General features: G+C 39.2%; 1 protein-coding gene and 1 pseudogene across 16 annotated transcripts in view; both read right to left on the bottom strand.

Annotated features, from left to right (window-relative positions):
• ABI3BP (ABI family member 3 binding protein) overlaps nucleotides 1-21,076 on the bottom strand; it is a 262,565-nt gene that overhangs the window by 166,614 nt on the left and 74,875 nt on the right. The gene's annotated exons all lie outside the window — the stretch shown is intronic.
• Nucleotides 6,541-10,128, bottom strand: LOC112618335 (annotated as a pseudogene).

A 21,076-nucleotide genomic window follows, 5' to 3' on the forward strand; every position in this document is an offset into this window, starting at 1 on the left:
GGCGTGAACCCGGGAGGCGGAGCTTGCAGTGAGCTGAGATCCGGCCACTGCGCTCCAGCCTGGGCGACAGAGCGAGACTCCGTCTCAAAAAAAAAAAAAAAAAAAGCACATCTTGCCTAGTGAGGTTCATATAAGGAATGCTGGACCCAAATCAAATAAACAAGTTTCCTAGTAGGAATACGATAACCATTTCCTGATTTCTTTGAGATATACAGCAATAAACTACCATGTACTGAGTGCTTTCTATGTGCAGGATACTATATTGAGAACCTTATATTCATAACTTAATTACTCCCTCATGGCAATCCTACCTGGCACTACTATTATTACCTCAATTTGTAGATGAGATAACTGGGGCAGGGTTGACTTCATGGGCATGTGGCATATACAGTCACGTGGAGCCCCATGCTCAGAAGGGCCCCATGCTTAAGGTACTGCTGTCACTATCTTGACATTCTTAATACTTTTATCTTTGAACTTGTGTTTTGTAAGGGAAGTCTGATGGGACAATAGTGCATGCATGTGAGTGGGGGAAACAGAAGCAATAAACATGTCTGTATTTTCTTGCCTCCCCACTCATTTAAGGCATTAGAGGAATCCATGATCATATAATTCCAAAGGAACCATGATGTGTGGGAGTTCAGCAAGACTTAAAGGTAGAACAAGGTAAGTATGTCACATTTACCATTCAGTAAAAAGGTAAGGAGGGGGACACCCAGAGCTGTGAAAGGCCGTACTTTCCATTCGAACCAGAACTTGCTTTAGATGCAGAAAGAAGGCAATGGCACTTTAAGGTACCAATGACCAAGAAACTCTATCATATCCTTTCTTACTCATGCATCAGCCAACCACTTATGCTGCAAATGATAAAGGAGAAAAGGGAAAGAGAGGGAAACCCATAGTTTTGTTTGTTTTTTTTTTCCAACTCTTCCTCATTCAGAAATAAGTTGAAAGAAGAGTGTTGGTAGAATGTGCACATATCAAGAAGCGAAATAAACAGCTGAATTCGTTTTGTGCAGTATTTCCACTATTCTGGTAGGAACAAAATACATATGCAAAATACGCATGTATAAACTGTAAAATTTGAATTGTGCAATTTCAGTAATTTCACTTAGGAGTTAAAGGCTCTTACATTTGCATTTAAACCTGGGATTGAACAATATAAAGATACAAAGTAAACTTCAAGCTAATAATTTTACATTTTTTATTTACTAAGACATCAAATAGTAAATAAAATAAATAAATAAATAAAATCATGACAAAATGAGAAACCACAAAAAGGAAAAAGCTTTATATTTTAGTGTCTTTAACAATTTTTTCATGTTTTTGAACCAGGGGACCTGCATTTTTATTTTGTTCTTGGCCCTGCAAGTTATGTAACTATCTTAATCAAGTCTACAAAATGCTTTTTAAATAAATCTCAGGAATTCACTTTTAGAAAACAAAACCCCTAGTTTTCCTAAATTGTTCTCACTCTAGCAGAGTCTCTTAGAGTTAACCTTTTAGATTCTTTCTTGATATGGATTAATTATGCCTAATGCGTAGAGGTTTTTATAAAAAGATCTGAAACACTAGAAAAATAACATATACAGAAGCCAAAGATAGTACCATGATCCAAGACATATGGTTATATGAGCAATTTAAAAATACCTTTTGTTATGATCACAGTTAGTTTGCATAAAGCATAGGCTGTTACAGCCAATTACAAATTGGAACAAATGTCGTTACCTGGGTGCATGTGTTGGCTCTCACTGCTCATTAAATATTTCCAACATACACATAGTTTGGGAGTCTTTGTGTGCTACTGGGGACACAAGTGTGGAAAAATAAAACTAAAGAATAGGATTTCTCGGAGCTTGCAGTGAGCTGAGATCGTGCCACTGCACTCCAGCCTGGGCAACAGGGCCAGATTCCGTCTCAAAAAAAAAAAAAAAAAAAAAGGATTTCTATTTCTTTTCTGTACAATAAAATTCTTTGTGGATTTACAGTAGCCTGGAAATAAATACATTGTAGACTGGAATTCTGCCAATATGTATTACTTCATTTAGAAAGATATATAATTAAAATGACAATTTAGGAAAAGTTGCAGAGAATGCAGTTACCTTAACAAAGTTTCCATTTCTAATGTTTAATTCTATACAATGTGGCAGACTAATTAAATCTAATTTGCTTAATATTTTGAATGCCCTATGGTGGAGGACAGGGGCAGTTTACTGCTTAAAGAAATCTACTGTTGAAATATTTTGTTAATTACCGGATTTTTCAGTAATACTCTCATAATTGCAGTTTGATAAATCCCAATTTTCACATTTTGGGTCTGCTCCCATTAGAGGACGCCTGCATTGTAAGCCTCACTGCTTCAGAATGTCATCACAGGGAAGCTTAGTTCTGCATGCAAGGTTTCTGCCATTAAAGTGTCCACAAAAGAAGCATGAAATAAACCAAGATAATCCTAAAAGAAATTAGGTAAGAGGGTCTGAGAAAGGCCCTTGCCACGTTTAACAATTTTTTCGTTAAACTAAATTTCTGGACATAAGAGCACCGACTCTGGAAACAGATTAAATCCTGTGCAACTACATGCTAGTACAAGTCAAAGTACTTAACCTCTGTGTACCTCAGTTTCCTGCAAAGTAGGAAAAATCATACCTAGTTTCATAAGGTTCTTAAAGATAATTAAAGTTGTAACAAAGGCCAGGCATGGTGGCTCAGCCTGTAATCCCAGCACTTTGGGAGGCCAAGGTAGGGGGATCGCTTGAGCTTGGGAGTTTGAGACTAGCTTGGGCAACAGGGTGAAACCCCATCTTTACAAAAAATACAAAAATTATCCACACATGGTGATGGGCACCTGTAGTCCTAGCTACTCAGGAGGCTGAGGTGGGAGGACTGCTTGAGCCCATGAGGCAGAGGTTGCAGTGAGCTGAGATTGCACCACTGTGCTTCAACCTGGGTGACAGTGAGACCTTGTCTTAGAAAAACAAAACAAGGCCGGGCGCGGTGGCTCAAGCCTGTAATCCCAGCACTTTGGGAGGCCGAGACGGGCGGATCATGAGGTCAGGAGATCGAGACCATCCTGGCTAGCACGGTGAAACCCCGTCTCTACTAAAAAATACAAAAAACTAGCCGGGCGAGGTGGCGGGCGCCTGTAGTCCCAGCTACCCGGGAGGCTGAGGCAGGAGAATGGCGTAAACCCGGGAGGCGGAGCTTGCAGTGAGCTGAGATCCCGCCACTGCACTCCCGCCTGGGCGACAGAGCGAGACTCCGTCTCAAAAAAAAAAAAAGAAAAAGAAAAACAAAACAAAACAAAACAAAAAACACTGTAACAATGTCAAACACAAAAAGTATGAATTAAGTATTAGTAACGATGGTGATTTCTAGAAAGCAGAGTTTGTGTTCTAAAGTCTAAGGATATATAACAAGAGAGGAAAATGTTCAAAAAATCTTTACAGTAAGGATCATTAGGTTCCAAAATGCAAGCATTTCACAATAAACATTACAAACCAAACTCATTCATAAATATTGATGCAAAAAAACCCTAAAAATATACTGACAGGCAGAATCTGGATCCGGCAGCACATAATACAATAACAAATTATTACCACGTATAGTTTATCCCAGGAATGTAACATAAAGGGAAAAAAAGGCTGGGTGTAGTAGCTCACGCCTGTAATCCCAGCATTTGGGAGGCTGAGGCGGGAGGATCATGAGGTCAGGAGATCAAGACCACCCTGGCTAACACAGGGAAACCTCATTTTTACTAAAAAATACAAAAATTAGCAGGGCGTGGTGGTGGGTGCCTGTAGTCCCAGCTACTTGGGAGGCTGAGGCAGGAGACTGGTGTGAACCCTGGAGGCAAAGCTTGCAGTGAGCCAAGATCGTACCACTGCACTACAGCCTGGGTGACAGAGCAAAGACTCTGTCTCAAAAAAAAAAAAAGAAAGAAAAAAAAAAAAAGTAACCCTATTTCCACAGGTGCTGAAAAGTCATTTGAAAAAATATAATACTAATTCTGAATAAATAAGAATTCAGTGGAATACTTTCTTATAAAATATATCTTAAAACATCTAAATCAAATGTATGATCCGATCCTCCTTTACTAAACATGCCAGACCCTCGGTACCCTTGCTGGCACCGAGAATGATACTGGGTGAAAAAAACAACAAGACTATTGATAACTGAGTTGAATTTCCCATTGTTTCTATACACCAATAACAGACAAACAGCAAGCCAAATAATGAGTGAACTCCCATTCACACTTGCTACAAAGAGAATAAAATAACTAGGAATCCAATTTATAAGGGATGTGAAGGACTTCTTCAAGAACTACAAACCACTGCTCAAGGAAATAGGAGAGGACACAAACAAATGGGAAAACATTCCATGCTCATGGATAGGAAGAATCAATATCATGAAAATGGCCATACTGCCCAAGGTAATTTATAGATTCAATGCCATCCTCATCAAACTACCATTGACTTTCTTCACAGAATTGGAAAAAAATTCTTTCAATTTCATATGGAACCAAAAAAGAGCCTGCACAGTCAAGACAATCCTAAGTAAAAGTAACAAAGCTGGAGGCATCATGCTACCTGACTTCAAACTATACTACAAGGCTATAGTCACCAAAACAGCATGGTACTGCTACCAAAACAGAGATATAGACCAATGAAACACAACACAGGCCTCAGAAATAACACCATGCATCTACAACCATCTGATCTTTGACAAACCTGACAAAAACAAGGAATGGGGAAGGATTCCCTATTTAATAAATGGTGTTGGGAATACTGGCTAGCCACATGCAGAAAGCTGAAACTGAATCCCTTCCTTACACCTTATACGAAAATTAACTCAAGATGGATTAAAGACATAAATGTAAGACTTAAAGCCATAAAAACCCTAGAAGAAATCCTAGGCAATACTATTCAGGACATAGGTATGGGCAAAGGCTTCATGACTAAAACACCAAAAGCAATGGCAACAAAAGTCAAAATAGACAAATAGGATCTAATTAAACTAAAGAGCTTCTGCACAGCAAAAGAAACTATCATCAGAGTGAACAGGCAGCAACCTACAGAATGGGAGAAAAATTTTGTAATCTATCCATCTGACAAAGGGCTAATATCCAGAATCTACAAAGAACTTAAACAAATTTACAAGAAAAAAAAACCCATCAAAAAGTAGGCAAAGGATATGAACAGATACTTCTCAAAAGAAGACATTTATGCAGCCGACAAACATGAAAAAATGCTCATCACTGGTCATTAGAGAAATGCAAATCAAAACCACAATCGGATAACATCTCATGCCAGGTAGAATGGCAATCATTAAAAAGTCAGGAAACAACAGATGCCGGAGAGGATGTGGAGAAATAGAAACACTTTTACACTGTTGGTGGGAGTATAAATTAGTTCAACCATTGTGGAAGACAGTGTGGTGATTTCTCAAGGATCTAGAACTAGAAATACCATTTGACCCAGCAATTCCATTACTGGGTATATATCCAAAATAATTATAAATCATTCTACTATAAAGACACATGCACATGTATGTTTACCTCAGCACTGTTCACAATAGCAAAGACTTGGAAGCAACCCAAATGCCCATGAATGATAGACTGGATAAAGAAAACGTGGCATATATATACCATGGAATACTATGCAGCCATAAAAAAAAAAGGTGAGTTCATGTCTTTTGCAGGGACATGGATGATGCCGGAAACCATCATTCTCAGCAATCCAACACAAGAACAGAAAACCACACACTGCATCTTCTCACTCATTAGTGGGAGTTGAACAATGAGAACACATGGACACAGGGAGGGGAACATCACACACCAGGGCCTGTTGAGAAGTCAGGGGTGGGAGGAGGGATGACAGGGATGACATTAGGAAAAATACCTAATGTAGATGATGGGTTGATGGGTGCAGCAAACCACCATGACACTTGTATACCTTAACAAACCTGCATGTTCTGCACATGTACCCCAGAACTTAAAGTATAATTTTCAAAAAATAAAAAAAAATTATCACTTTAGGAGAATTTTAATGACTTAGATAAGAAGTAAATTTTCATATACATTTCTTTCCACATTGTGAAAATAAATTCTATTTCTTTTCTATTCTTGCTTTTCCATTTATTTTTCCTTTTTAAATAGAGATGGGTCTCACTTTGCTGCCCAGGTTGCTCTCTAACTTCTGGCCTCAATAAATTCTCCTGCCTTGTCCTCCCTAAGTGGTGGAATTACAGGTGTGAGCCACTGTGCCCGGCCTCACTTTTCCAGTGATAAAGAATGTGTCAGTGTAAGCCTTTCCCTCAACAACTTAGTGAAATGTGAAAAAAGATTTTAAAATAAAAGCATCTGATGTTCAAAAAAGTACTTTATAAATTAAACATGCCAAGACTTAATCTGCGGATTACTGCAAACAGGGGAACATAGTAAAAACAAATGAATTCATCTGTATTAGCACAAGTAGCTCAACATAGAAAAAACAATAGAAATGTTTGGCTTTACCCATCAGCCAAATAAAAAAAAATCTCCTTTTAGGTTAAAAGGATCAAGATGTAGGAGACTGGATATTCACTAGATCCCTTCATTTTCTCAATCTCTTCATCTATTTCTGGGCTGTCCATTGTGGATGCTTTTTCTTGGTAACTACTATCAGTATCTGTTTTAGATAGTTTGTCTTGTATCTCTAACTGCCATGATCTCTTGAATTTCATCTGTCATCTAAGCCTAAAGCTTTATGCTTAATCATTTGTGGTCTGCTAGCTGGACTAGCTTCAGGAATGTCAGTGTGTTCTACCATTAAGGTCATTTTGGCTAGTACATCGAGGTGGAGGTTGTAGTTACAGCTACTTTTAGAAACATGTCTGGTTTTTAAAGACATAACACATGATTGAAGAAATTCAGAATCTGGATAAAAGGTCCGTAATGCTTGACCAGGAAAAACGTTCCCCTGAGGGTCTTTTTAGATGTTCTTCTCTCCTGCTGCCTGAATCTATGCTCATCTCCTTTTCTCAGTTTCTTGTTTTAATCTGTTTACATCCTTTACTAGTTTATTTATTGCTTGTTCACTGTCTTCCACTTTTTTGCATATGTTTAATTCCTCTTGTAAAGAAGCATACATTTCATTTATCTTATGTACCTCCTTTAAGGATCCATCTTCTTCAAAAAATTCAGAGCTGTGTGTTTTTACTGCTTGGCTAAAACCAGTGGACATACAGGAACCTGATACAGTTTTACAACCTAGTTGTTCAGAAATACCCAGACTGGCAACCGCTAATGGTACCCTGTGAAAAAGTTCTTTTTGAGGTTTATATAAGGCATGTTTCAGTCAATGAGTAGAACAGTTTTCTGTTATTATACTTGGTGTTCATAGTAGAAAAACAAGTTATTGGTTTGAAAAATGCTCCTGCAAGTTTTTGTGACAGCAGCCTCTCTATAAACATCATGATCTGATCTGAATGATGATGGAATTTATACCAACCTACCACATTCTTTTTGACATTGGAGACTATTTTCTTCACTGCTTGCTCATTTACTTCACTTGAGGAATTATAAAAGCTAAAAAAAGCATGGAATATATTTCTGAATGTCAGTTGTATGAACAACTTCAACATCATCCATTTGGGAATCAGTAATGCTATTCTTGGCTTCACCTTTTACTTCCTCAAGAAGAAAACCTTCCGTGTCACAAACCGTGCTGGGGTGGTGTAAGGCAAGCTGGTCAACACACAGCCCGAGAACACCTGCTCTTACCCTCCGTGCTGCCGCCGCCTCAGGCTACACAACACCTATCTTCACAACTTCATTAATCGAAAACGGTTCTAAAATAGTTTACAGAAAAGGAAATGATCTCTTTTGTAAAAAGCACAGACAACATAAAATGTATGCATCAATGAGTCAAAGGAAGCTCTTTCCATAAGTATAAAATAAAAGCCTCAAGGGATGCAAGAGCAGTACCATTAATTAGCACCTTTATTGTTTCTTAGTTTTATATAAAATAGCAGACTGATTTACAGTTAAAGATGCTTTAGAATTTGATGAAATAAGGTAACTACTTTTATTAGAAGCCAGTGTGGCACATCACGAGACCCTAATAAGAATAAAATCAGCCACAGAAAGAAAAAAAAAAAAAAAAAAAAAAAAACTATGCCCATGGAAATCTCCATAACGGAAATATTGTCGATTCTTATTTGCATCTGTAAGTGTCCACATGCCACATTTAGCTATATTCAGACCTGAGCGGGTATAATCTGAATGTAAGCATCCTCTAGCTCTTGACATTTGGCCGACAGCTCCTGTACTGCATTTCACCAACACTAACCCTGAGCAATGTCTGCCTGAAAAACACCCCTGAGAAATATTGCTATCTTTTCAGCTCCAGCAGGGAGTTCCACTCACCCACTAGTCAGTTCTCAAAAAAAGGGACCTCCTAAGTGTGGCTGTGGAACAGGTACACAAACAGCTCACCAGCACCCTAGGCTCTGTGGCTGTCAGCTGCCTTTGCCCCTGCTATAGATGGGTCCCCTGTGGCCTGTTAGTAGATGAAGGGGAGAAGGGAGAGGGTAACCCCACTGAAGAAGTCAGTCTAGGCAGAGACGGGCAGGCCTGTGGGGAGTGGAATGTAAAAAGAGTAGAATGCTGTTGTCTCGTCACTTATTGAAGGCTACTTACCAGTAGTTTTAAGTGTCAGCAGGGGGACCAACTTTGCGCTCCACCCACCCCACCCATTGTCCTATTCCGGTGACAAAGAACTGAGTAATAAAACCAAATTGACACCACAACAGCAAACCGGTTTCAGTAATGGGGTATAAAAATGATTCATAACTCAACTGTAGTCCATATCCACCCTGAAGACCATTGCTGGAAAAAGATAGGCTCCAATATTGCTGATGCCATCACTCCACAGGACGGAATCAATAACGACTACAGAAAACTCACCCATCCATGACAAGTAAGTGACCCTGAAATAATTACATATGAAAAGGCCAGAACAGCAGCAACTGAAAGTCTGGACCAACTCAAGAACATCACTAATGTTCTTTCAGGAAGGAGGACGTCACTTCCGGAAAAACACTGACGGGTATTTTTCTAGAAAATTGGGGAAATCCTGCTGTCTGCTTGGGCATGTGCTAAGTTGTAGCTTGGCAAAATTTCATGGTAGCTTGAAGCTCAAGTAGAATACAGAGTAGCATAAGTAATGTCAGTGTTATACCAATTTTACATTAACACAATACATACAATATAATTGACTAAATTAACATGCAGTGTTAATTTTTAATACATCACTCAGTAGATTACTAGCACATTGCCCTTAAACATAAAAAAGAATGTCTATAGAATTATGGAGCATCACAAAGTAACATAAGTCCTCCACCTTTTAGAGTATTCCTAAGCTTCTGAAGAAAGCCGTAAGAGGCTGAGGATCACTCTGGATGTGAGCCAGGCTTTCAGTTCATGCTCTGTTTATGCATGTACCTCTAAACCTGGAAACATAGTAATTGCTCAATAAACATGTTCTGAAAGAATGAATGAATCTGCTCTTCTACCCCTTTAATGCCTGGGGCTAGAATAAAGATGAATGAAGGCAGAGGTTTTGCAGGCAGAAAAGGAAAAATATAATTAGAGGGTTGGGAAATAGCACAATCAGCACAAATATTTTTTGAAAAATGAGTAATCAAACAATTAGTCTTTAATAAGTCCTATTTGTAGGACTATTGTTTTTTTTTCCTCAGAAAAAGTATGTTTTCATGTGGAACAAAAAACTTTTTCCTCCTTTGCCTGAAAAATCATTGGAGAGCAAATTTTAAAGCAAATCCTACACTATTCAGTAATTATTTCCATTAAACATTACAAGATCTGTTGAATAATGAACCCACACCCAGTTTGACAGAACACTCTGTTATGCCCCATGGCTTAGAGAATTCTGGCTTCTCTCACTCTTTAAGATGCAGTCTGCGGGACCAGGCCCCTGGCAGGCTGAGCTCATACTGAAGGTTAAGCTTCTCACAGAAGTGCAGCCAGCCGTACCACAGAGCAACGATGCAAAAATGACTAGGTACAGCAGCCACTGCTAGGATTCCAGAACGTTCACAGGCCTGTTCTGAAGGGAGCTTACGGCTCATGTTGGTGCGGATGTTGTCACAAGAGGGGTTGCTCAGAATTGTTTGGAGTTAAGTAACAGCAGTGAGAAGCAGCCCCTCACTGGCCCGCTGTAGAGAGTGAGTGGAGCCTCTACATATGAAATGGGAGTGCGGCATTGACTGGAAGAGAAGATGTGGGGAAAGGGGTATGGGAGGAAGACAAGCGGGGGGAAAGAGGGCATCTCTTTCCAGTAATGTGTACTCCCAATGGCTCTGCCATACTTGGTCACCATTTACAGCTTTCTAAGGTTGTCTGAAAGAAAAAAATGCATGTACTTTTTCTAAACAGAGGGTTATTTTAAAGACAATCCATTGAGGAAGACATTATTGGAGGTTTTACTTTCATTCTGTGAGAGGTGGGGAGCCAATGCTATTAAAAGCATGCATTTCACCCAAGGCTGACTATATAATTTGCAGGGTCGGATGCAAAATCGAAAGGTAGGACCCTAAAAAGAGTGCCATTGAAGGCACAACATTCAACTTGTACTTTCTTCCACCATCTCTGTCTTGGCCCATCTCTGTCTTGGCCTATTAGATATTACACTTTGCAGGTGGGTGCAGACCCTCGGCCCACTCCCTTCCCCCTCCACTTACTAGCTCCCTCCAGCAGCAGTCCCAGGATCAAGACCAAAGTGCTTTGCCCTTATCCTCCAGCCCACCCCCAAGGGGAGAAAAGTCAATCTCCGTTCCTCACAGGTCTGCCACCCCAATTCATAGACCCCCAAGGGATTGCCATTTCTGCACTGGGACATACTGTGTACCTGAAGCAGGTGAGAGGGAGGCTTGCCCCCACCAAATGCCCTACTTAATGCACAGTGGCACTGCCAGACGCTGCAAGGACTGCTACCGCCATGCCCTGCCAGATGTCATCACGGAGGTGTGCACACCCAAGTCCCTGCTGGAGGTGGAGGGCAGCTGATGTCGCTGAAACAGGGATGGGAAGTGGGAGGCAGCCAAGCAGCAGGGACACCAGGGCTGGTGGACATGACAGTTGAGAACCAAGCTAGGGGAGGGGCTGGGAGGCCAAGCACAGGAACCCAGGCTCCAAGCCCTCTGCGCCTGCTCTGTTGTCTGATAGGACCTCACTTACAAAATAAAATGGAAAGATAAATTAAGAATTCATGACAGTGACAGCAGGGCATTAAACCCAGAATGCCAGGTCCTCTAAGTGCACTGGTCATCTGGCTGTGAAGCCAGCCCAGACCCCTCCACTTCCAGTGCCTGCACACTGACCACAACGCTGAGCCTCCAGGTCATTTCATTTCCTGTGCTCCTGGGATAGAGTCGGGAGCATCTCCGTCAGCCACTGTCCCAAACTAACCCTGCTTCACTCGCATGCTCTGGCAGACTCTCTCCCCGACACCACAAATGTTTAAAAACTATTTCTCTTACCCACTTGCCACATCCATTCCTAGTTTAGCAGACCTGTTAGGCATTACAGTTGTTGGCTTTATTGCCTGTAGTTTTTTCCTTGCCCGTGTTTTATATGTGTATCCCATGGAGAAGTTTAGTGTAGAGTGTTGTCTGTTAACTGGTTTAAGCCCTAGCAGGGGCTTGATTTTGAAGTAGAGACTGTACATTCCCACACACGCATTTTCCAGTGAATTCACCACTTTGTTCACGTTATCGCCACAGGAAGTGCGTTTTTTGGATATTTTTATCAGGACTTTGGATATTTTTCTTTCAATTTATAAAGCCAGGTCACATTAGCTCTCAGATAGTATCCAAAGTCAAAGCCTTCAAATTAGCAAAGGTTTTTCTTTCTTTTTAGATGTTCTTGTCAGCTTTTCCACGTAGGAGTGGGGAGTCAGGAATAATTTATACAAGATGAGTTTTTAACATTGAGTTCAAAATTACCAGAACACTTAGAGACCACGGAGAAAAGCACTTTGGTGTGGTGTTCAGATATACAGGCTCAGGAGTCAGCCTGTTACTTGTAGATTTCTTAACCTCTTGGGGACTCACTGTCTTCAGTGGGACAAAGAGAATGCTAATAGTACCTGCTTCATGGGGTTGCTGTTTTAATAACCCATTTCCATAAATCCCTTAGCCCAGCACATTGTAAGTGCTCAAAAATATTAAATCATCGGCTAACAGGTTGATAAGAACTGCCACTCCAGCAGTTGACCATCTGTGTGCCCAGCCTGGAGAAGAGAACACAGCAGTGGCAAACCTGTGGCAAACGCTCCAACCCTTCATTTTGTCTCTCTCTTCTTGATGCAGAGCATCCCCAGTGGCAGAGAAAAGGCTGGCTATTACCTCGGGATGAGATTGTGAAGATTGTGAAATATCTGGGGACCATGCTAAGATTTCTAGGCTTTCTCCCATATGTAGATTGCCTATAGATTTTTCAACTAAACTGGGGTACTATTGAAAGAAAGGGAGCACAATTAATTATATCAGAACAGCAGGTGTCAACCATAACTATGCCAGATAAAAAAGGGTATATAGTTACTTTACTAATAGGGTAGAGTCAACCCTTTACCCCAGTTGAATAATTTTTTTCTCCTGGATATTTTTACTATAGGCAACTAGGGACTTGTTATTTGGGCAAGGAGCCTTCCCTAGCAAACGCTGGGGAGCCAGCTATTACAGCTGTGAATATATTCACCCTGAGTGTGGAGCCCATCAGGGAAGGTGAGACTCAGCTCTGGTCCTCAGAAGCTTACTATTTTGCTGGTGAGACACGACACAGAAGAAACGCACACATGACAAAAACAATTGGAGAACAATACAGAAGAGTGTAACCTAATGCTGGCCTTCACGGCATAGCACTTGGTATGACCCACAGGTGTCAGAGAGCACTGAATGTCCATGGAATGGAAAATATTTAAAGGAAAATAATATGTGGATAATCAGGAAAGTTGATGTGACCACGTTCCTTGGTTTTGAAATGTAAAAGAAAATGCTAGAGTTTAAATGCTATCTTATACATCTATTCCAGATAACCCTTTAATATCCTTTTACTGGCAGCTGTCTTTCCACTTAAGACCCCTTCTCCATAGCAAGACTTTTGCAATGAATCTGGGACCATATGTCTTTTTGGCGCATGACAAAAAAGGCCATTCGCCATTCAGGGACACTCTTTTGGATATAATTGAGAATGACTTTTTAAATTTAGATTTTGATCTCAGTGCATTGTGTAATACATTTGAAAAAATTGTGCTTTATATTAAAATACTATGAATTTTTGTATTGTATTTCCAGAAAAGATAGACTTGGCAACAGTTTATCATTTGATGAAGTCAAGCAGACCATGAAAACATTGTACTTGAATCCAGTAGAAAAGAACAGGACTTTGAAAGATGTTTTCCTTACCAAAACAGGATGAAATGGTCATCTCTTATCATACAATGGCTTTCTGGTATAAACTGATGAATTGTTTAAGAAATGGTATACGTTTATTAAGAAATTGATACCTATTAGGCTAATTTCTTTAAAAATTCCTTTGAAGCTTAAGTTCTGGTAAATTTTGTGCCTTGGAGGAAAAAAAAAAAAATCAAATGATTCTGGGATTCCTTTTTTTAATGATAAATTTGGACTCATCTTGAAGATTTAAAGCCAAATACTTCCCAAGTGGTAAATCTATTTCCAAAGAAATAACTAAGAATTAGATGACATTTTGAAAATAATTTTAAAAGAGAAAAATCTATCTTAAATGGTACCCACAACTGTTTCAGACTTTTTGGGTCTTTCCTTTTCCTCTTTCCCATTTATTAATCCACCCATCCATTCATTTATTGTGTTTCTGAAATCAATGACAACATTGAAGGTAAAAAGAAATCTAAGGTTCCTAGGGTCCTCAGCTCCTGGGAGTTTTCTACTTGGGTGGTGAAGAGGCAGACAAGACACACAAAAATAAAAACAAATTTCAATTGATTACCCTGAAGAATGATACAAGCAAATGCTAAGTCTCCAGGATATTCATGCAGAGGGACTGAAATGTCTATCCTGGCCAGAAATGGCCTTGTGTACAGTACATAAAGTAGGACTTGATGGATGGGCAGCACATAATAAGCAGAGATGGTGGCGGTGGAGGAAGGGGAGGAGAGAACAAGTTTTGAGGATGAAATGAGTGCCTTACATATTTTATTTAAACCTTAACGAGGAGGTAGCCATAATACATCTTCCCACCCACTTTTTAACCATTTTATATAGGACATTATAGAAGCAACACATCAGGAACTTATGACCTTTGTCGTGTAGAACAGATAAAGTTCCCTAAGTTCTGAGAGGCAGTAGAACACAGTGGTTCAGAGCTCAGACTTCCTAGCTTGAAACCCTGTACCTGCCATATAGCAGCTGAGTAGGCTTAGGAAGTTTAAAACTCTTGGAGCTTCAACCTCCTTCTGGGTAAAAGAGAACTAATAATACTCCCTCTCCCTGCATAACTGCCATCTTGCATCGGTATCAGGAGTCTGATATCCACTCATGGCAGCTGTCTTGCTCCCTGCCTTCGAAGCCTCTTGCCATCTAAGGACTCCGCCAGCAAGAGAGGGCTCAGCTGGCTTCAATGATGGCACTACATCATTTCCTTCTATTGGTTTATCCTGCTTCTTTTTTCATAAGTTTTTTTTTTTAGCTTCTTTATATTCCCTGTATAGTTCCTTCAGTTATTTTCAACCCCTATTTCTGTTTTTTCTTCAATGAATGCATAACCACTTGTGATAGTTATCTTTCACTGTAATAAACAGTATCAATCTCTATTATTTTATATTTCATTCCACTTTCATAAAAATAGAGCAATCTTAAACATTTTTATGATAGAGAAGTAGAAGGGAACAACTGAAATTCTAAGGGTTGACATGATAAAAGAGGAAAAATTGTGCATTTCCTCTTGCCATCTATACAAATATAAAAATTAAGGGTTAACCTTGTAAATGGTACTAATAATCTACAGAAATATAAATTGAATTACAATTTATAAGCATACAATTTATACTGATTCATATCTGATCAATCGTAAACTTTACTTTTAAATTTTTGAAAATGTTTCGCTGTGAAACAAAGAAAGTGAGAAACTTCAAAATAAGAAACTGATGGTTGAATTTTAGCCCAAATGCACTGAGACAGAATTGCCATCAGTTAAGTAAATTAAAGGGTCATGTACTTATTTTTATTTGTTTAATAGGACAGGCCAAAATTCTTACTAAAAATTGCTTTATTTGAATAAGAGATTGAAAAAGTGAGATCTAGAAATGACAGACTTTTTCAGGTATATATTTTTGGGGGAGTCACCATATTTTTCTTTGGGGGCAACAGCTAAGGAATTGTAAGAGGCACCTGACGACTCTCCTCACCAAAGGCACAAAACAGTCAGCTTTGACACGGCATACCCTCGATAATTAAGAGATAATAATGACTTTGGGAGAGAGCTGTGTGTGCGCGCACCAGCTACTGTGTCATCATCTTAGATTTTGCTAATTTTGTTTTTTAATCCTGTTTTGAGCGTTGACCCTGATGAGAAAACATACTCGGGCATGATAGATGGGCAAGGCTACCTTTCAGTGACTAACAGCTCTGCTAAAACAATCTACCTCTGCAGTTTTACCAACACTATCTCCCACCCCCAAATATAAAACAAAACCACAAAACTGCCACTTAGACCAAGCTTTTTCAACCTAGGCACTAACCTCTTAGAGCTGGCCAGAACTTTAGTGGAGAGTTAACCCAATAATTATTAGCCACTGAGACAAACAAAGCTCAGAAGTGTTAGGTAAATTATCCAAGGCCACTCTGCTTGTTATAACAGCAACTGACAAAATTTACAAAACATGCTTACTCTGTGCTAGAGTCTATATTAGCTTCTTTTTAAAAAAAATTAGTTATTTTTTTGAGATGGAGTCTTGCTCTGACTCCCAGGCTGGAGTGCAGTGGCGTGATCTTGGCTCACTGCAACCTCCGCCTCCTGGGTTCAAGCAATTTTCTGCCTCAGCCTCCTGAGTAGTTGGGATTACGGGAACCCGCCACCACGCCCGGCTAATTTTTGTATTTTTAGTAGAGACAGGGTTTCACCATCTTGGCCAGGCTGGTCTTGAACTCCTGACCTAATGATCCACCCGCCTCGGCATCTCAAAGTGCTGGGATTACAGGCATGAGCCACCACACCTGGTCTACATTAGCTCTGTTATATGATTCAGCCATAGTCTTTACAATGCTTCTGAAAGATTATTCTCTATTTCATAAGTGAGAAAAGTAAAATTCAGATAATTTAAACTACTTACCCACAACTATTCCACAATGAGTTGTGTTGAATTTGAACCCAGGTCTGTCGGACTCAAAAGTAAGTAGGTATTCTTTCCCCACATCATGCTGCCTCTCAGGTGAAGGCTGATCTTTCCTAGAACACAGACTGTAGCATCCTTGTCCGGGACTTTTTTCAGCTTAGAGCATTTCCAGTGCATTGGCACTGTAACCTTTTCCTCACTAGAGCTGGCATCACTTGGGAAGAGTTATACGCAAGATAGTGACTCAGAGGCCCGTGCTGAGTGTGAGAAATGCGCTCCCTTAGGGAAATGAGTGTGAGGGTTAGCAGCTGTGAGAACACGAGAATTAAAACATTTGCACCCCATTAGTCCCTTTGGAGTCCTAACACCTGGTTGGAAGACAAAATCTTCAATCAGAATTTGCCATTGTGAACATACATATTTAAACTTAAGCCTTTTCTGCAGGAAGGATACTAAAATAATTCTTCAACATGCACCACATAACTGATGGCTGATGTCAACAGATCATCATTAAGTATGAGTCTTTAAAGGTCAACGCTGAGAAAGTTCTCAGCTAATGAGACATTAGCAAAATTACTAGCAGCTGACCATAAAAGAAAGCGGCAAAAACTTAAAATGTTAACCAGGAGTGAGAACATTCATGATGTGAGTGAATAAAAAGACATAGGAACTTAGAGGATCTGTGAAATGTGAATCATGTTTTATCACGTCATTGCAGGGCTCTGGAGCCCATTAATATTTATTAATAGCCACCCGGGAAAATAGTATTTTTCCTACTGCCCCTCTAATCTAGTATAATCTTAGATAAATTTTGACAGAAATTTCATATGAATGTTAATTTCCAAAATGGCAAAAGGAGGGTTTTGTTTTCTTTTGCATGTAAAACCAGTGACTTGAAAACATCTCTGTCAATACTTAATAGAAAGATAATAGATATTAAAAAATAAATGTAAAAATGGTTATAAATGATTACTTAGTGGACGTGCTAGTCCTCAGGTCACTAAATGTTAGCTTGAATATTTCTGAATAATCAACAGCTTCTCAATTCAATGGTAAAATGAAAAATGATGGTAAACATATCATTAAACAAATGAAATGTGTCAGACAAGGCTGTACTTAATATTTGCTTTGAAACTGAGGGTAATTCACTGTGTTTGGGTGTAGTTCCATGCAACTGAAAAACATACCACTACCTTATTACTAAAGAAAGTAAGAGCAGCAGCTGTTAAGTGATGCTTTTTTTTTCCCCCCATGAAGAAATAGATTCTTTGCTCTTGTGTAGCACTTTGCACTCAAGGGACTTCAATTCATCACTTTACAGTTACAAATACACTAAACCGCCACAGCATGTCTGTGAAAAATACACCTATTACAGATGAGCAGAGTTGAGATTTATCACACAGTAAACTGATACCAGAAAGGGAAATGAATAGAGATGCAAATTTTAAACATACAGCTTGTGGCAGACAGGATAATGCTCCAACAAAGCTTGCTTGTATCCTAATCCCCAGAACCTGTGAAGATGTTAGGTTGCGAGACAAGGGTGAATTGAGGTTGCAGATGGAATTACAATTGCTAATCAGCTGATTTTAAAATAGGGAAAGTATCCTGGATTATCCAGATGATCTTACTACAATCACAAGGGCCCTTAAAAGTAGAAGAGAAGGCTGGGTGTGGTGGCTCACACCTGTAATCCCAGCACTTTGGGAGGCCGAGGTGGGTGGGATCACGAGGTCAGGAGATTGAGACCATCCTGGCTAACATGTGGAACCCCGTCTCTACTAAAAATACAACAAAATTAGCCGGGCGAGGTGGCAGGTGCCTGTAGTCCTAGCTACTCCGAGGCTGAGGCAGGAGAACGGCGTGAACCCGGGAGGCAGAGCTTGCAGTGAGCCGAGATCACGCCACTGCACTCCAGCCTGGGTGACAAAGCGAGACTCTGTCTCAAAACAAAACAAAACAAAACAAAAAAAGTACAAGAGGAAAGCAGGAAAGGAGGCCAGGGTAATGTGATGGTGATGGTGATGGTGATGGTGATGGTGATGGTGATGGTGATGTGATTGTGATGTGATTGTGATGTGATGATGTGATGTGATTGTGATGTGATGATGTGATTGTCATGTGATTGTGATATGATGTGATGTGATGATGTGATGTGATGTGATGTGATTATGATGTGATGTGATTGTGATGTGATGATGTGATGTGATTGTGATGTGATGTGATTGTCATGTGATTGTCATGTGATTGTGATATGATGTGATGATGTGATGTGATGTGATTGTGATGTGATTATGTGATGTGATTGTGATGTGATGATGTGATGTGATTGTGTTGTGATGATGTGATTGTGATGTGATGTGATGATGTGATGTGATGTGATTGTGATGTGATGTGACTGTGATGAGATGATGTGATGTGATGATGTGATGTGATTGTGATGCGATGTGATGATGTGATGTGATGTGATTGTGATGTGATTGTGATGTGATGATGTGATTGTGATGTGACGTGATGATGTGATGTGACTGTGATGTGATTGTGATGTGATGTGATTGTGATGTGATGTGATGATGTGACGTGACTGTGATGTGATTGTGATGTGATGTGATTGTGATGTGATTGTGATGAGATGATGTGATGTGATGATGTGATGTGATTGTGATGTGGTTGTGATGATGTGATGTGATTGTGATTGATGTGATGTGATGATGTGATTGTGATGTGATGTGATGTTGTGATGTGATTGTGATGTGATTGTGATTGTGATGTGATGATGTGATGTGATTGTGACGTGATGTGATTGTGATGTGATGTGACTGTGATGTGATTGTGATGTGATGATGTGATTGTGATATGATGTGATGATATGATGTGATTGTGATGTGATGTGAGTGTGATGTGATTGTGATGTGATGATGTGATTGTGATGTGATGTGATGATGTGATGTGATTGTGATTGATGTGATGTGACGATGTGATGTAATGTGATGTGACGATGTGATTGTGATGTGATGTGATTGTAATGTTATGATGTAATGTGATGTTGTGATGTGATGTGATGTGATGATGTGATGTGATGTTGTGATGTGATGTGATGTGATTGTGATGTGATGTTATGTGATGATGTGATGTGATGATGTGATGTGATATGATGTGATGATGTGATGTGATTGTGATGTGATTGTGATGTGATGTGATGTGGTGATGTGATTGTGATGTGATGGGATGTGTTGTGATATGATTGTGATATGATTGTGATGTGATGTGATGTGATTGTGATGTGATGTGATGTGGGCTTGACCCACTGTTGTTGACTTTGAGGTGGAAGAGAAATGCAGTAGCCTCTAAAAGCTGGAAAAGACATAAAACCAGATTCTCCCCTGAGAGCCTCCGGAAAGGAATGCAGCTCTGCCCACACCTTGATTTTAGCTCAGTGAGACCCGTGTTGGATTTCTGACCTACAACTGCAAGATAATAAATCTATAATGCTTGGAACCACCAAATTTGTAGTAATTTGTTTTAGCAGCAGCAGGAAACTAATGTATGGCTGCTTAATCAATTAGGAGCAATTAATGCAAACACAGTCACGGAAGACTATAAATAACCAATTTAAACAACCAAAAAATAACATTTAACTTGGAATAAAAGTTCATTTTTGAAGTAATAAAAGCAGAAGCACACAAATTTCTTGGCTTAAAGAAATATGGAAAAGGAAATATGTACGAGGAATGTTTTTTCATTTCCACTAGAATACTAGAAAAGGAATTAATAAAAAGAACATATTGATCTACAATATGAGGTAAGAGTTTTAAAAATAATAATTGGAATAGCCTTCGAGGAGTTGTGGAATCTTTGTCCCTAGGTTCTTTGAGATGCACAGTGACCTAACTATTTTATCTTCCCTAAATGACTTCAATTGCTACTTTCCTGATGACAGGATTAAATTAAACAATCTAATTGTTTAGATTAAACAATCTCTCATGTCCTCTTCCAGCCTAAATATTCTACACAGACTGAAGTCTATTCAATTCTGTGGCATAAATATTTAGTGCTTATCTACTTAATGTAAATTATTTTGATAAGAATAACCAAAGAATAAGACATAAGCCTGACTTTAAGAAGTTTTCAGTATTATAGTTCACCAAAGTAAATAATCAAGCATATTTCAGCTAGACTGAAAGAATCATAAGGTATAGATAAGTGATATATAGATAAAAACCCATTAAATACGTAAAAATCAATGCATTCTTATTGGCCCTTAAAAAACCCAACCAACAAACACTGTCACTGGTCATCCTTGGAAATAATCAGAGCATCAACTTATAACAATGAAAATTTATCCTGCCTTTCTTATTGAAAGTAATGACAAAAACTGCAATAACTTTTGCACCAACCTAATAAAACCAATATATATGGAAAATCAAAAAGCAGATAAGAGAAATTTCTTCTTTATCATTGGCTAAAATAGGGAGAAAGAATAATAGAATGAGAAAATTCCTATTTATAACTCCTGAATAAAATAATAGATCTGGGCAATCAAAAGATGCTAAACCATTAGGTGAAAATTTGATGGAGAATTTTTGTGAGAGACCAGGCTGAGACCACCTAAACACATCAGTCTTAGGATCACTAAATGGGACAGGCAGCCATTATGCACCTCTTTTTGTGAATCATTAGGAAATACATAGTCCCACCTACAA

Source organism: Theropithecus gelada, chromosome 2 (genome assembly GCF_003255815.1).
Source record: "Theropithecus gelada isolate Dixy chromosome 2, Tgel_1.0, whole genome shotgun sequence".
Classification (NCBI taxonomy): Eukaryota; Metazoa; Chordata; class Mammalia; order Primates; family Cercopithecidae; genus Theropithecus; species Theropithecus gelada.